The sequence below is a fragment of the Hyperolius riggenbachi genome, chromosome 7 (assembly GCF_040937935.1).
Source record: "Hyperolius riggenbachi isolate aHypRig1 chromosome 7, aHypRig1.pri, whole genome shotgun sequence".
Lineage (NCBI taxonomy): Eukaryota > Metazoa > Chordata > Amphibia > Anura > Hyperoliidae > Hyperolius > Hyperolius riggenbachi.
This window is the reverse complement of record NC_090652.1, coordinates 118,841,131-118,856,686: the sequence shown is the minus strand read 5'-3', so window position 1 is coordinate 118,856,686 and position 15,556 is coordinate 118,841,131. Positions and strand designations below refer to the sequence as shown.

Here is a 15,556-nt window from a genome sequence, read left to right as displayed (position 1 = left end):
TGAGAAGCAGTAAAAAAAAGTCAGCAAGAAAGTATTCTGGTGTCAGCATTCATCACAGATTTTGGGAAGGCAAAAGATACATAATTATTTTATGTGTGTTTTGACTACCCGCGACCCGAACCGTACCCGCAATTCGGGTACCTGCACCCAACCCGGATTTCGGGTAACCTGCGGGTACCTGACCCGCTGCAGGCCTCTAGTTTAGACTTCAAGGGAGAAGGCACAGACTGCATCTCTCTGGAAAGGTCCCAGCCTTATGAAGTGTCCAGGCTCCTCACCAGGTAATTTTAAAGTGATTTACTTGAAATCAGCTGAACACCGAGCTTAGAGTCAAACAATAATAAATCCAGCACTGATCTTGGAAGGCATTTGTATTTGTGATGAGGCTTTAAATCACCCATAAAGTGATGATGAAAAGATCTGGTGCAGCCAGGGCCACCATCAGAATTTTTTGGGCCCCGTACTTGGCAAACCTACAGGGCCCCCCTCACGCCAAATAACAATCTGATAGGTAGATTGTGTGGGGGCAGAGCTACAGTATGTGGGTTAAAGCCCATACACACAGGCTACAACTGTTGCTGGAAACACATGGCGCGCACATGTTGCGGCGACAGGTCCTCCGTGCGTATGAGGCGCACGCAAGGAACTGTTGCTAATCAGAGCTGTCGCCAGGCGATTGACTTGGCCAATCGCCGGCAACAGCTGTTGCAGGAACCGTCGCTAGTCTCAAGTCGGTGCGGTCGTGTGTATGCTAGTCTCTAGCAACTCTTGTGACTCCGACAGTTCATTGAATCTGCAACTGAAGTTACTGAGCAACAGTTTCCGCTACGTTGCAGACAGGTTGCTGCCTCGTGTATACAATCGTCGTGTATACAACTGTCGTTGCTGGAGACTTTCAACTGTTGCTTGTCTCCATGCAACTGCAGACATCAGTGCCTCGTGTGTATGTAGCTTTAAGCCTCATACACACGGGCCACAATTGTCGCCGCAACCACGTGGCGTTTTTTTCCCCCGGCGACTGGCAACATTTGTGCCTCGTCAAAGCAACTTGCCTGTTGCCCATAAAGCCCTCCCCCCTGCATTGGTGCGTGTTCACCAATCACGCAGCAGGGAAGAGGGAAATGACCATACAACTCCTGTTGCCACTGTTTGGGCCCCAGACCCTTCCTGGGCCCCATACTACTGTTCCTCTTGTACAACCCTGATGGCTGCCCTGGGTGCAGCTGTCAATCAGCCAAGAATAGGCCAACAGCCAAAGTAAGGCCCTGTTCAGAATTATCAAAATTTGCATGCATTTTTACAAATTTTGCATTCATTGCACGTCTAATGTATTTTAATAGCATCGCATTTGTCCTGCACTATTCTGTTTTTCATGTGTTCTACAAATTTTCTGTGTTGCTTTTTTTCATGCGCAATGTGCGAATCGCATTTAATGTCAGTCGATGAAAACACAAATCAGTTTTGTGCAAAAAAAATTGCTTGTGAATTTGACATTGGAGAGTTACATTTAAATTCACTACCTTGGTATGCACACAAAATATGCAGTCCAATCTGCATAAAAAGCCACACAAAATGTGAAAATTTACAGAGGATAATTAAAGGACAAAAAATAAATAAAATTGCAAAACAGAACCAGATGTGCAGAAATATGCTGTACATCTCATGCAGAACACATCAGAATGCTGCCAACAAGAAGACTAGAGAGGGTGGGAATTAGAAGTTAAGTATGGTAACTCTGAAGGAGTTAAGGCCTCAATGCCTGAGAATACAGTAGATCAAATCTGTATATTCTTTTAAAATGCTTGGACATGACATTTCCTGTTTAGGAGCGCGGCAGCGCAACGTCAATACACTACCGGCTTCCAGTGGAGCAACATTCTTTCTCCTCTCTTCAGCCATGCCGTACAGTCTGTCTCCCTGCGGCCCATAATGCACATCATGTGAAATGCAGGGACAAGAGTAGCAAGGAGATAAAGACTGTACAGCAAGGCTGAAGAGAACAGTGAGGAGGACATGTAGCTTCACTGGAAATTGTAAATGTATGACGCTCCGCTATCTGCCATATATCGGCAAAGGGAGGAGGCATTCCCAGGGGGCCTGGCCAGTGTTTCAATATTTGTAGGAGGGGAGAAGGAGGTTGAGGGTTTTGCAGGGGGTCTGGACGGCTCAGTTTTCCTGGTGGGTCCGCAGAGTTCTAGGTTTGTCCCTGTTTAAAATTCATTATATCTGGGACTACTGGTTGCTTGCCATACAGTTTTCTTAATACCACAATAAAGTTTCATCATATGCTCAAGCCTCATGGATCTGGCATGTGATAGACATAATCCATGCACAAACTAAAGGTTTCTTGGCAAAGGTGGTTGGTTAAGGCTGACTGAGAATTTGGCATGTGGATGGTGGCCTTGATGCAAATGAATTGCTCACGCAACTTGTTTGAATTAAACTCGTGTATGTTAACGATCCTATACAATCCATCATGTACATACTAAGATTCAATCAGTTATTCCAGTCCACAGAGTTATGCTGACCAGTGTCCCTAAAGGTTTGCACACATGTGCAACTTTTTCATGTGACTAATCGGAAGACGAGCATTTGCCTGACTTGTATTTTCTGTGTAGCAACAAACTGAATGACTCATTTGCATACTGCGCACACAAGCGGAATGACGGACTGCACAATATGGCTGCATCCAAAAAAAGTACAAGTCGTTCAAACGTCTTGTCTCACATGGCCAACTGCACAATAAGTAGTGGGAGTTAATCCGCAAAATGGGTTAGGCAAACCGCCTGTTATCAGTGCTGGTCTAGTTTGCCACGCATACACACGCCCCAACTATCGTCCAACGGACCAATTTTGGACAATAGTTGGACGGAAAAGTTGCACGTGTGAATGGGCCTTAAGAAGATATCAAACTGTATTATTTTAGAGGTAGTTTCACAAGCTAATTATTTGAAGCTTTTCCACATTTGCCAATGCGAACCATAAAAAAAGAGGCAACACAAGTGACTGAGATCTCCGCGCCCAAACACGGGGATTATATAAATTGCTTAAAATCACGCTGGATTAACAGCTTTTCCGGACTGCAGTGTACGGATTAGCGTAAAGTGAAAACCTCTGTAAACACAGAGCAGAACAGCATTAAATTGAAGGTGAAACATACTGTCAACATTTCCAGAGAACCTGGACACACAGGAACACTGCTGATGGGTGCTTTCAGTATGTGGATCGTGTTTTGTCAGTTTTACCTGTTTTAAATAAACTGCAGCTACAAACCGGGTGAAATGCGATGTCACGCTGGACTCTGCACAGATAAATGCTCCTATAACACATTGATTGATTCTCTGGAAGCTCTGCCAAGGCCTGTGAATCACCCTGACCTCAGATATATTGTTTGTGGCTTGCTCTGGTAAATGGCAGTGACACGCTTTAGAATGACATTTTTTCTGTCCCTGTCATGGCTTTTGAACTTGACAATAGGCCACGGTTCCGCCTCCACAACAAATGCAGAGCCCTCTTTCTCTAACTTTACTTACACACTAGAGATGCTCTAATAAAATGCTTAGAATTTCAAGTTGATGCAAACATTGTGTTAATTTTACACAAATGTATGCAAGCCAATGTGTTTGGTTTGTCTAGTAGCGGCTGCATGTGCTCAAAATGATCAGTATCTCACTAACAACCTGTATGACTGGCAACCTACCAGAGCCAGTGCTACCATAGGGGCAACTTAGGCAATTGCCCCAGGACCCTAAAGTGCAAACAGCCTCCCCCCCCCCCCCCCCAGGTCTCCCACAGACTCCTGCTCCCTGGGGCTCCTGCAAAGTTTTGGGCAGCACAGTTACTCACCTGTCCCTGCTAATGCGCTCCTCCATTAGTCCTCGTCTTGCACTGGATCAAGAGTCACCCAGTGAGGATGAAGATGAGAGCACACAGACTACTCAAGCAGCATGCCAGAAGCGACAGGTGAGTAACTATGCTGCCAAAAACTTTGCAGGGGTCCTGGGGAGCACACCAAAAGTGGGGGGAAGGGCCCAGCCAGGACTGGATCATCCACAAAGCAAATCAGGTAGTTGCCCAGGGCCTAGAGAGAGACTAGGATTCTAGTTAATGCTCGCCTTCACCAAATCATTCCTAAAAATTCCTAGGCCTTCTCAAAGGACTAGAGGACATGAGCTGCGCATGGAGGAAAACCGTTTTAGCCATTTATTTAGGAAAGGGTTCTTTACAGTAAGAGTGATTAAGATGTGGAATGCATTGCCACAGGAAGTCGTTATGGCAAACTCTATACCTGCATTTAAAGGGGGCTTAGATGCTTTCCTTGCGTTGAAAGACATCCATGGCTACAATTACTAGGTTATGCCTAATGATGTTGATCCAGGGATTTTATCTGATTGCCATCTGGAGTCGGGAAGGAATTTTTCCCTGTAGGGGCTAATTGGACAATGCCTTGTCAGGGTTTTTTCGCCTTCCTCTCGATCAACAGGGATATGTGAGGGAGCAGGCTGGTATTGTACTTTATACTGGTTGAACTCGATGGACATATGTCTTTTTTTCAACCAAAATAACTATGTAACTATGTAAAAAAAAGCCAGGTGGTCAGCAAGGGTGGGCCCAAAGTTGTTTCTTGCCTAGGGCCCCATTTTACCTTAGTGCGTCTCTGGGCCCAGTAGCCAGAACCTTCTAAGGGTGAATTTGCAGGTGGGTGGGGGGTTCAGGTATCAAGGGAGCCCTCATGTTATGCTTGGCCTGGACCCCATTGTAACTTGGACTGGCCTTCCATCCAACCCTACTGTTTACTGTATAAAAAAAAAAAAAAAAAAAAAAAAAAAAAAAGTTTGTAATTCAGCATGCACTTCTACCAGTATACATTTAAAGGATACCCGAAATGACATGTGACATGATGAGATAGACATGGGTATGTACAGTGCCTAGCACACAAATAACTATGCCATATTCCTTTTTTTCTTTCTATGCCTGAAAGCATTAAATATCAGGTTTGTAAGTGGCTGACTCAGTCCTGATAGGAAGTGAGTACAGTGTGACCCTCGCTGATAAGAAATTCCAACTATAAAACACTTTCCAAGCAGAAAATGGCTTCTGAGAGCAAGAACGAGATACAAAGGGGAATTTCTTATCAGTGAGGGTCACACTGTCAGGACTGTCTTACCTGATATTTAACTCTTTCAGGCAGAGAAAGAAAAAAAGGAACAGCATAGTTATTTGTGTGCTAGGCACTGTACATACACATGTCTATCTCATGTCACCTGTCAATTTGGGTATTCTTTAAAATGGCTGTGGGCAAATTTGGGCGCAGGGTGAAGCTGAAAGATGGCTCACCCTGCTCCCGCTAAAACTCAGGGCAGTGTTAAATACTATTACCCTCCGAGTTGCTGTAAATCGGAAGGACATGTCATTTGTTGCTGGCGGCCCAATTACCTCTTTTTTTTTTTTCTAATTTTAACTCTAGCTATCGCTGGTGCCCAAATTAGTCACGGAGAGCTGCTATAGTTTTAATTCTCATTACAGCCTATGGCGGCACCCAAACGATCGTTGCAGCGCTGCACCAAACTTAGCTGATCCGTTCCTAACACTATAATTACCCAATACCTATAGTTCCATAATGCCTTGCAAGGACCCCCTCTCGTACTTTTAAAGAAAGTTGCCAAGTATATTACTTTGTGTTTCTGCCAACCTTACCACTCTCCCTCTCTTACCCTCTTACACCACTCCGGCATGCATTGCATAAGGCACAGCGTGCCATTATATCCTGGTAATTGTTCTCTCCAGTGTACACAGGTGCCACTGTACATTCACACTGTGTCCAACACACGAGCTACAGAGGATGCAGAATGGGGATCCTAGTGCCTCCAGGGCTGACAACAACAATACATTCCTCAGGCAGGGTTCACACTTCTCAGCACGGAAACCACAAACATGTTTTGGCATGTGAATTTTTGAGACACTTTTTGCTTTTTTTGTGAGCATTCATGCAATGTGCGAATTTATGCCGCAAGATGTACGTTTTTCGCGCATGCAAAAACACAAACATATCGCAATTTTTTAATCGGTAGTACGAATCTCCATTGACTTTCATCGTATGTGTAGCAAAAGCGTCTTCGCAAATACACAATTTGCATGCATTTTTTATAAGTGTGAACCCTGCCTTAGAGAATAATTTTGAATATCCCCAGCAGCACAGAAGATTCTGGAGCGATATAAATCCAATATAATAATTATATCCTGGATTCTTCTCACACTTGGGCTTTGTTCACAGAAGTGTGTTGCCTTGGACAATAAAATCGTATTGCTAAGGGGATGCATTTATATTGTAATGGTATGTTCACATTAGCAGTGCGACAAAATCAGTTGCCATGATACGGTGCAGGCAATGGGTTACTGTACAACATGTGCGTTAACAGTAAAACATTGATGCACCACAGCTCTCAGCAGGCCCCCATTGAGGCTCAACAACTGCTAGCATGCCCCTATAGAGGATCTACAGCTCTATGGGAGTATGCTGGGAGCTGTGGCACCTCTTTGGCGACATGATGGAAACTGGTGCCTCAACTGGGGCATGCTGGGTGCTGTGGTGCCTCTGAGAGCATAATGGGTGCTGTGGTGCCTCTGTGTGGGCATGCTGGTTTCTGTGGTGCCTCTATGGGTGCATGCTGGGTGCCTCTATGAGAGCAGGATGGGTGCTGTGGTGCCTCTATGGGGGCATGCTGGGTGCTGTGGTGCCCCTATGAGAGCATGATGGGTGCTGTGTTGCCTCTATGAGAGCAGGATGGGTGCTGTGGTGCCTCTATAGAGGCATGCTGGGTGCTGTGGTGCCTCTATGAGAGCAGGATGGGTGCTATGGTGCTTTTATGAAGCCATGCTGGATTCTATGGTGCCAGGAGCCTCTATAGGGAGCATGCACCGTTGTGTGTGCACTGTCACCCCCCTTCCTCCAGGCAGAGTAGCAAAGCAGATTAAACTACTCACCTCCTCCGTCTGCTCTTCAAGTCTGGAGACATCCTTTGTACCCAGCTATTCTCCCCCTAACATCTGAGAATCAGACGCTAGGCACAGGCCATGGATCTTTAGGGCTAGCAATGCGCCTGCTCAGCAGCATCACTATTAAAGAGCAACATGTGTAAAGTGTAAACTAGACAGAGGAAAACGCAGACATGTACAGAGCATATCAGCAGCAACCCCTCTAAGCCAACTGTATTGTGCTGACCCACCACCGCTCCATGTACAACAGCACCACATCTCTTCCAAACAGGGTTGCCACCTCATCCCTTTAAATACAGACACATCTAAGTTATACAGGTTCTGGGGCTACTCAGATAATCCGTGCCAAAACTGCATCTAACTTGTCACAAGGCATGTATAATTCATATGTGGCGGTATTTAAAGGAATAAGGTGGCAATCTTGCTTCTAAATGTAGCCACGCCCACTCTCATGTGGTGCAATCTCCCTAAGCTGTGGCCAGTGCGGCATAAATCAATTTCTGACAGGGATAAGGGCAATGCTAGCCAAGGACCCAGAAAGAAGACACAACATGCCCCTCCCACCACCCTGCTAGCATGGTGAAGTCACAGAAAGTCACACATAACCACTTTGTTTTGGATTTTCTGTCGTCGTTCAGTCACTATTCAGTCATGTCCAACTCTTTGTGACCCCATGGACCACAGAACGCTATGTTCCTCTATTCTCTACCGCCTCCCGGAGCTTTTCCAAGCTCATGTTTGTTTTGCCATAATACTATTTTGGGTTATTTTGTAGAAAATTAGGTTACCTTTAGCTGTGTCAGATACAGTACAGGCCCACAGCTACATCATGGATGAAAGAACAAGATTTTTATATGTAACAATCGCTATCCTAGACCATGTTCACTCCTCCATTCTAATAAGATGGGAGGATGACATTGAATGGCTGCTTGTGACGAGTGATGGCATGAGGTGTAGAGATAACACAGGGAGGATTAGGATAATTGAGAGCTACTGTGTATGAGCTGTGGTGAATGATCAGTCTTGCTTTACATTATTAGCTGCCGTGTCATGTCCAGCACAACATCTCTCAACACATCCATCTCTGTCACTCAGCAGCTACTCTGGCTCAGCAGTGCAGTAATGAAGAGTCACTTCCCTATGAGTGATCAGAGCTTATAATACACACTTCATGGAATGATATCCTGAACACAGAATGAAAGCATGTACCAACTACACAAGTCATATCTAAGCATGTGCTATGTGTCTTCTATTCACACCAATCACTGCACAAAATGACCAGAAAGTCCAGCTCCAGGCTCCTACATTTCTCAGCACTTAGTTCAGAGGGTTTTTTTTCCCTTGGTCAGCTGTTGCCTATATAGAGATGATTCAATGAGGATTTTTTTTCTTCTTTGAGGAAGTGGAGATATACTCAAATGAAATTATGGAGACCACCAACACGTATCACTGTAAAGATGCAGATTCCTTGGCAGAATATTTTTCAACTAGCTTGGCCATATCCCTTTCCATAAAAACAGATACGTACAGTGCTGCCCATAATTATTCATACCCCTGGCAAATTTTGACTTAAAGTTACTTTTATTCATCCAGCAAGTAATTTTTCGATGGGAAATGACCTACTGTAGGTGTCTCCCAAAAGATAAGATGATGTACAAGATGCATTATTGAGGAAAAAAACAACAACATTTCTCAGCTTTTATTTACATTTGAGCAAAAAGTGTTCAGACCAAAAGTATTCATACCCTTCTCAAAAATCAATAGTAAAGCCTTTATTGGCAATTACAGCAATCAAACGCTTCCTATAATTGCAGACCAGCTTTTTACATGTCTCCACAGGTATTTTTACCATTCATCTTTAGCAATGAGCTCCAAATCTTTCGGGTTGGTGGGTCTTCTTGCCATCACCCTGATCTTTAGTTCCCTCCACAGATTTTCAATTGGATTCAAGTCAGGACTCCGGCTGGGCCACTCCAAAACGTTGATGTTGTCTGCTAACTATTTCTTCACCACTTTAGTTCTGTGTTTAGGGTCATTATGCTGAAATGTCCACTGGTGCCCAAGGCCAAGTTTCTCTGCAGACTGCCTGATGATGTCGTTGAGAATCCTCATGTATTGCGCTTATTTCATGGTGCCGTTTACTGCGATTAGGTTCCCTGGTCCATTGGCTGAAAAACACCCCAAAGCATCAGGTTCCCACCACCATGTTTGACAGTGGGGATGGTGTTCTTTGGGTTGAAGGCTTCTTTTTTACGCCAGATGAAGAAAACATCATTGTGACCAAACGATTCAATTTTTGTTTCATCTGACCATAACACAGAAGACCAGAAGTCTTCTTTGTCCACATGAGCATTTGCAAATGCCAAGCGAGCGTTTGTGTGCCTTATCTGGAGAAATGGCGTTCTCCTTGGTGTGCATCCATGGAACCCAGCAGTGTGCAGTGTCCGCTGTATTGTCTGCCTTGAGACATTGCCACCGGCAGAGCCCAGATTCACCAGGATGGCCTTGGTGGTGATCCTTGGATTCTTTTTCACCTCTCTCACTATCCTCCTGGCCAGCACAGGTGTCACTTTTGGCTTCCGAACATGTCCTCTGAGATTTTCCACAGTGCAGTATCTATTAATTATACTTTGCATTGTAGCCACTGGAACTTGAAAACATTTAGAAATGGCCTTGTAGCCCTTTCCTGACTTGTGAGCAGCCACAAGTTGCACCCCCCCACCCCCCCACACACACACACTTCAGCTCCTTCTCCTCTAGTGGATAGTACAGAACATGCAGTTTACCTGAACCAGGTGTGCTGCTGGTCAGATTATTGACCCAGCCCTAAAAACTTGACATTTTAAACAATGGTGTGTTTCATAAAAATTAGTTAAAACGATGGCCTTAGTAGACTGCTTTCAGTCACAGTATTTGAGACATGCACAAGTGGAGGAAGATAACGAGTCACACATATTTATACTATAAACAGTGAAATGTGGTAAAACAATCACTAACACCTAATCCATTTCTGATCAGAGGAAAGTGGATTGTTTGCCGATGGAGTGACCATCTACTGGTAACAATGTATTGGGAAGCTTTAGCTGAAACAATCCCTAACTATTACATTTAGCTTTCAATGATGTACCCTCAACGCTATAAAAGCATCATGTCCAGTGACACTGAAGGGGAAAAAAAGATGATATAATGAATTGTATGTGTAGTATGGATAATTAATAGACCATTAGTAGCAAATAAAAGAGTCATTTTTATTTTCAGTTATACAGCAACATTGAATCATTCTGACATATTTGCAGTTTACAAACCACACTCTGTATTTTAAACTACGAAACAGAGCAGAGGTAATGATCCTTTGAACTTCCCTGCAAAAAACCTTATATGAAGTTGTTTTTCACAATTTCTTTTTCTGCTTCAGAAATCAGCACTGTAGAGGTGGCCATACATCAGGTGACTTGGCAGCCAATTCGATTATAATCGAACTAGATAAAATTTGGTGCCGCTAAGTGTCTGCCCGACCGACAAAGCGACCATTTTGGGGATGAAAATTGGTCGCATGGTTAATCGCGCATGCAGATGTCGGGTCGAAGTTAATTGGTCGGGTGTGAGGCGTTGATTTCTGGAACGAGCGACGAGACTATGAACCTCCCGCCGCTACAGCCACAATGTATAAATGTGCCCGTGTGTGTGCATTTATACGTTACCTGTCCTGTAGCAGCCTCCGAGCTGTGCCGTAACCTCTGGATGGCTCTCTCCGTACACGCCACTGGTGTATAGTGTCTGATGTTGGCGCATAGCATCTGACGTCAGGCGCTATGCGTCAGTGGCGTGTACGGAGAGCCGCCCGGAGGATTACGGACACCGCCTGGAGGCTGCTAAAGGACAGATAACGTATTAGTGCAATAGGGGTAGGGAACACATTATACATTGGGGGCAGCGGCGGTGCGGACTCAGACGATTCCCTGAAGATTTCATACTGAAATCGGATGGGAATCGCCCTGTAGTGTATGGGCAGAATCAACAAAAAGCAAATTTATCTCTAATCAGATTTGATTAGAGATAAATTTGTCGCTTTGTCGAATCTGCCAATACATCGTAAGATGTATGGCTACCTCATGCCTGGCATACACGGTGAGTTTCTTCCTTATCAATCGAGCCGCTGATGGCTCGATTGATAATATCCGACAGGTCCGCTGACCCGCCGGATAGATTCCCCGCGGGCGGACAATAGCGGGGAATCGAGTGGCTGATAAGGAATGCCCGTGGGGACGAGCGGGAAACGATCTGCGCGCACGCTTGGTGACGCGCTGGCTCGATCCGGCGCATAAAACTCACCGTGTATTCCCAGCATTAGGAAAACTCAGAGAAGCCCTTTTACATAGATAACAACTGAAGTTTCTTAAAGGGACTCCAAGCTCTAAATAAAAAGGAAATTGGTACTCACCTGGGGCTTTCTGCAGCCCAGTGTAGGTTGGGAGGTCCCACGGCGGCGTCCTGGCTCTTCTCCAAGGCCCTGCTCAGAAATGGCTCCCCGGCGACACTGGGCCCGAGTGTCGGGCTCCTTCTTCCTTAAACGTCATGGCTGTCGTCACCACGGCGGCCGGCATGACCGTACTGTGCATGCGCGCTTTAAACGTGCATGCCCTGTACTGTCACGCCTGCCGCCATGGTGACGACAGCCATAACGTTTAAGGAAGAAGGAGCCCGACACTCGGGCCCAGTTTCGCCGGGGAGCCATTTCTGAGCAGGGCCTAGGAGAAGAGCCAGGACGCCGCCGTGGGACCTCCTGACCTACACTGGGCTGCAGAAAGCCCCAGGTGAGTACCAATTTCCTTTTTATTTAGAGCTCGGAGTCCCTTTGACTTTTACTGTACAGGAAAAAAATATGAAACTCGTTTCTTTGCTACTAATGTTCTATTTCTTAGCTGTACTACACATACAATCCATTATCTCATAAGTTTATTTTTACTTCAGATTCCCTTTAAAGGACCACTATTGCAAAACATTTTAAAACACATACATATAAGATGTACATTTGTACCAGTGTAAAACACACTTTGAATTACATTTTTCCATTGTCGTGTCACTTACAGCAAGTAGTAAAATCTGACAGGCTATGGACTAGTCCATCTCCACATGGAGCTATTAAGCATTCTCAGTATTTCTGCTATTCTTTACAAAAGCGCTCCCTGAAAAGGATCTACCAAAGATGCCGGTGGGCTGGCCTCCCTACTCGTTTGAACACTATTTTAGCAGTTAGACTGAGAAATAGCTGGTCAGCGGGGGCTTTTGGAAATAAAGAAAATTCTGAGAATCCCCCATGAGAAGATGTACTAGTCCAAAACCTGTCAGAGCTGTCGAATTGTTCCTACCTACTGCAAGTGAAAGTGACACAAGAAAATGTAATTTATAGTGCCTTTTATTCTGGGACAAATGTACATTTTGTAGGTATGAGCTTAAAACAAAAACACAACTGGAGAGGTATTTTTCTGGTGTAAAGCCAAGTGCGCTTAACATCACATCTGCATACAAATTCTGCCCAGTGAAGTTCTATCATGAGAACTGCTCTTCCACTATATCCCTGCAGTACCCAGGAGATGCTAATACTGTATGGCAATGATTTCAATTCTGTTTGTATTAGTAATTCTTAGTAAACTTTTAATGTACACAGACCTGAGTCATAACCAAGAATAAATACCATGAAAAGCACTATCATGGGGTTCTTAATAATTTAGCCTAATTTTTCAAACCTGTTCAGCAAGCTCCAATCAGAGGTTTATTTTCCGGCACGGACGCTGATTGGTGGTTGCGAGAAACCCAGTTCCTCTTGGAGAGACACGAGTATACATAGAAAGCTCACAATGTTCTAAGATATTCAGTAACCCTTGACAGTCAAATTAAGGCTGAACTTCACATTTCTGATTGGTTGCTTTTGAATGGACCCTATTTTCATCTTTAGTTTTTTGGAAATGGTTTTCTAAAACTGAAATGAGCAATTCTTTATGCTAAACTCGGTTCTTATCGAACATTATGAAGACCAGCCATTAAAGCTATAAGAACATTAACAACTTTTTGGTAGCCTGCTCGTGTGTTTTTGCTGCAATCAGACCCAACGGATTTAGTAAATACAATGCAGCAGCCAAGTTCTTAAAAAACTAGAACATGACAGCCTGTACGCAACTAGAAATCTAGAATAAGACAGTCTGCACAACTAGAATACTAAAACACGCCAGTGTGTGCGCAACTAGAAAACTAGAACACGACAGTCTGTGCGCAACTAGAAAATCTAGAACAAGACAGTCTGTGGGCAACTAGAATACTAAAACACGCCAGTGTGTGCGCAACTAGAAAACTAGAACAAGAGTCTATGCGCAATGAGAATACTAAGACATGCCAGTCTGTGTGCAACTAGAATAATAAAACACAACAGTCTGTGCGCAACTAGAATAAAACACGACAGCCTGTGCGCAATGAGAATACTAAAACATGACCATCTTTCCACAACTGGGCCCAATACAAAATGTGGGCTCATTCATACTAAAGGCGTTTTTGCCCTTTTTTCAAGAGCATGCGATTTTCAAAATCACCTTAAAAATGCTTGTGCAATGATTCTCTATGAGAGAGTTCACATCTGAGCAGTTTGTTTGCGATCCCCTCAGAAAAGCGGTGCCTGTACCATTTTTGAGGCGATTTTGCCTCAATGGAAGGTATAGGAAAAAACGCAAAACGTTCACGAAATCGCTTTGTGCAGTGATTGTGTGAACATTTTTAAGAATAAATGCATTGTATTTATTCTTTGCCGGGTCAAAGAGTTCACTTCCTGACTTGCGTCAGGGAGTGAATAAAAAAATCGTTATGAAAAAGTGCTTAAAGGGATTAAAAAAAAATCGCTTTAAAAATCGCAAAACGTTTGCGATTTTGATTTTAGATGTGAACAAGACCTAAAAGCTCTCCTTTACTTGCAAGGTTCTTAGAAAGCCTGTGAAATCGCTTGCAGCTTTAATGTATTTATGAAACGCAGCTGCCATAAAGTATAACTGCCATTGGAAAAGAAGTCTGGCAGTGCAGGGACAAGTATACAGAAAACACCTGATCTGCATGAGCCCTTCCTAGTAAGTAGCCAGAGGATCAGCATTAGAAACCAGAAGACAAGTCAGCAGTGGCAGCCTCCATATATTCCTCATGACAGGTCAGAGCTCAGTTATGACAATTACTTCACCATCAGCCCACAGTACAAAGCAGTTTCACTGTTGTGAATTCACTGAAGAAAATGCACCTGTATTTATGGAGAGGTGGAGATCCAGGGAATACACAGACATTACCTGCTTGGCCTCTCTCAGGTGTCTTCTATCCACTGTCAGGGGTACAGGCAACAGGTGCAGCTCAGGAAGATGCAGGGAGGCAGCAGGCGTCTGCTGCTCTGAGTCTGGCAATAGTACACGTAGCTTTAGTGCACAGTTAGGGAAGGGGGTGGGGTCTGGCAGCATCTCACATGCAAAAAACCAAACAAGCCCTAGAAGCTCCTCCAGCTGTGGCACATGTTCAGCCCTGCCAGTTGTCCCATTGTAACCGTGCAAGTCAATGTACCCATTCTTATTTAGATAGAACACTTAGGTAAATATGCATATCTGCACAGTGTTACTGAAACAATGTACCTCATTATGCTAGCACTTGAGGAACAGTTTTTTGAATTTCTGTTTTTCAGGATTGGGTGCAAGTTTCAATCTTTCATATATACAGTAAGCTACAGGGGTAAACCCAGGATTTTCAAGTGGGGGATTCCTGAAAAGTCTTCCACTCCCACGCACAATATAGTATAATAATATGGTAGGATATCATGCTGCGTACACAATACAATTTCCCATCCGACTGACAGGATGTGACGATTATTTCCAACATGTCCTTTCTGCTCCCAATCGACAACAGGATCGACCGGGATCAGTTTGGATACAGAAAATAATGAGGACAGCGGACATTGGTAATGAAGGGGAATGTGAAGCATTCACACAGCAGGGCACAGGGCTAATACTCAGGGCCGGATTTCTGGCAAGGCCACATAGGCCATGGCCTAGGGCACCAGAAGTTTAGGGGCGGCTCAGTGAGGGGCAGGAAAGCTGTTCTATGCAGTCATCCCTATCTACAAGAACAGATTTAACCTTTGAACTCTCTGTCCTGTACTTGTGCCGTCCCTGCAAGCTCTATCCTGCAGGTATACATCACTAACTCTCATGGTAACGCAATGAGTCCATCATTAATGAGATGCCAAGCATAACATAACGTTTAAAAACATAACTTCTAATCTATACACGTATTACTAAAATAGTTATTGTCTGTGACACCAATGATGGAAAGTAAAGCGAATTCTCATTGGGGCACACAGAGATAACAACCATACAGATGGTATAGTTGGCCTTGGGCGGTAAAAAGTACAAATCCGGCCCTGCTAATACTAATACCTGACTCTGTTAAGTTCCCCAGAGCTGCTCAATGCTCTGTACACACGCTGCTGCTCCATGCTCTGTACACACGCTGCTGATCCATGCTCTGTACACACGCTGCTGAT

General features: G+C 44.3%; 1 protein-coding gene across 1 annotated transcript in view; it reads right to left on the bottom strand.

Annotated features, from left to right (window-relative positions):
* Positions 1 to 14,400, bottom strand: part of BHLHA15 (basic helix-loop-helix family member a15) — a 59,043-nt gene extending 44,643 nt beyond the window's left edge. Inside the window, exon 1 of the mRNA XM_068246799.1 lies at positions 14,316 to 14,400. The gene's annotated coding sequence lies outside the window, so the exon portion shown is untranslated. The remainder of the gene's footprint in view (positions 1 to 14,315) is intronic.
* Positions 14,401 to 15,556: the final 1,156 nt, after the last annotated feature.